Source organism: Raphanus sativus, unplaced genomic scaffold (assembly GCF_000801105.2).
Source record: "Raphanus sativus cultivar WK10039 unplaced genomic scaffold, ASM80110v3 Scaffold3130, whole genome shotgun sequence".
NCBI classification, from domain to species: Eukaryota; Viridiplantae; Streptophyta; class Magnoliopsida; order Brassicales; family Brassicaceae; genus Raphanus; species Raphanus sativus.
In genome coordinates, this window is record NW_026618437.1 from 9,721 (window position 1) to 12,208 (window position 2,488).

At 43.2% G+C, this 2,488-nt stretch overlaps 1 non-coding gene across 1 annotated transcript; it reads left to right on the forward strand.

Moving 5' to 3' along the window:
• Positions 1-2,363: 2,363 nt before the first annotated feature.
• On the forward strand, positions 2,364-2,482 carry LOC130506337 (5S ribosomal RNA). The gene has a single exon (XR_008941970.1). It is a non-coding gene; the product is annotated as a 5S ribosomal RNA (ribosomal RNA).
• Positions 2,483-2,488: the final 6 nt, after the last annotated feature.

A 2,488-nucleotide genomic window follows, 5' to 3' on the forward strand; every position in this document is an offset into this window, starting at 1 on the left:
GGAAACCAAACTTTTGGGATTTGAACACCTTAAAACTTGTTATGCTGATGATCCTGACTTTAAGGAAGTATATGTGGAAACTGAGAAACATGCCAGTGGCAAGTACTATCAGCTTAAAGGGTTTCTTTTATATGATAACCGCCTATGCATTCCTTGTGGTACTTTGAGGGAGTTATATGTCAGGGAAGCTCATGGAGGTGGTCTAATGGGCCATTTTGGGATTGCAAAGACACTCGCCACCCTTCAGGACCACTTCTACTGGCCAGGGATGAAGAGGGACGTGGAGAAGGTATGCTCTAAGTGTGTGACATGCAAGCAGGCAAAGTCAAAGGTGCAGCCGACAGGTTTGTATACTCCCCTGCCCATTCCTGAACATCCATGGGTTGATATCTCTATGGATTTTGTGTTAGGCTTGCCTAGGACAAAGAGAGGTAGAGATAGTATCTTTGTGGTTGTTGACAGGTTCTCTAAGATGGCACATTTTATTCCTTGTCATAAAACTGATGATGCAATCATGGTAGCTGAACTATTCTTTAGAGATGTAGTTAGGTTGCATGGAATGCCTAGGACAATAGTGTCAGATAGAGATACCAAGTTCCTGAGTCACTTTTGGAAAACCTTGTGGGGAAAACTAGGAACTAGATTGCTATTTTCTACTACTTGTCATCCCCAAACTGATGGACAAACTGAGGCAGTCAATAGAACTTTATCTGCTTTGCTGCGTGCCATTATCAGTAAGAACATTAGGACTTGGGAAGACTGTTTGCCTCATGTAGAATTTGCTTACAATAGGTCAATGCACTCTGCCACTAAGCTAACTCCTTTTCAGGTTGTGTATGGATTCAATCCATTATCTCCTTTAGATTTGTGTGCTTTACCTTTTAAAGAACAAGCTAACCTTGATGGCAATCAAAAGGCCGAGTTTGTTAGATCTTTGCATGAACAGGTAAAGAAGAACATTGAGGCTCAAACCAAGGTGTATGCACGCAAGAAGAACAAGGGGCGCAAGGAGTTGGTGCTGGAACCAGGAGATCTTGTGTGGATTCATTTGAGGAAAGAAAGGTTTCCTAGTGAGAGGAAGTCTAAGCTGATGAAGCGCATGGATGGTCCATTCAAAGTGTTGAGAAGAATCAATAACAATGCTTATCAGATTGATCTCCAAGGGAAGTATACAATTAGCTCCACTTTTAATGTTTCTGATTTAATTCCTTATGTTGCAGATGAGCTGGATTTGAGGTCAAATCCTTTTAAAGGAGGAGGGGATGGTACGACCATGGATGAGCAGCTTACTGATGAGGAGCTGAGTGATACTGATGGGGAGCTGATGGAGGAAGGAGACTCAGAGGAGGATGAGCTAATTGAACCTGTACTAGGGGATAAAGGTGCATCTAACCAGGAGATGAGTATCTCAAGTTCAGAGAAGCAGGAGGAGCAACAGCATCCAGTCACATTCTGGACTGGACCAACGACCAGAGCTAGAGCCAAAGCACATCAGAAGGTCATTCAACACTTAGCCAAACTCGTGAGGCCTAAAGAAGAGGGAGAAACCGTGGGAAAAGAAGGGCCAGCATGTTGGTTTAATGTGTTTCAATTATGTAATTGATTTAAACCAATTTGGGTTAGGATTAGGATTTTAAACCAATTTTAATTAGGATTTTAAACCAATTTCGTTTAGGATTAGATAAAACCATTCTGGTTAGGTCTTGGGTTTTATTTTGGCGACATATTGTGGCTTTATAAGCTTGTAGCCGCTTTTGGTTGAAACTTAGCCAATTTTATCAAAGAAAAACCTTAAGCAAATTGCTTGCTTGCTTCTGTGCTTTCTCTGTTCAGCCTAAGAACATTGAACCTTCATCTAGGGTAGAGTAATCTACTGTGATCCATCTCAGACACTACACAGGGTTATCCTGCGTCTAGAGAGTAGCTAAACATCTTTGGAGCCTTCCACTGCTCTGAAGAGAAGACCATCGACCAAGGAGTGTTAGTAACCTCCCTGATCACCCTCTTAACCATACCATCCAAGAGATCCTAGCTTCCTAGCTTATAAGGGACGCACCAAACTACGATGCCCACAGAACCATTTCGGAAAGCCCCCAAAACCATCTAGGCCAGCGAATAGGGCTGGCGATTTTTCGAGCCCAAATTCTGCCGTTTAGAGCCTCAAACAGGCTGTCGAATGTTACGGGCCGTGATTGAGATGCGATTCGCTGTTTCCGGGTGTTGTTTGCAGCTTCCTACATAATTATCCATACATTTTGATGCATGGCAAAATTACAAAAAAAAAAAACTTAGGTGGGCCCCACGCAAATCTACTCGTATTCTCGGATTAAAAGGATATATGGAATTGCGAGTCATGTACTAACGGGTGCTATGTACCAGCACTAATGCACCGGATCCCATCAGAACTCCGCAGTGAAGCGTGCTTCGGGCGAGAGTAGTACTAGGATGGATGACCTCCCGGGAAGTCCTCGTGTTGCACCCCTTTTTT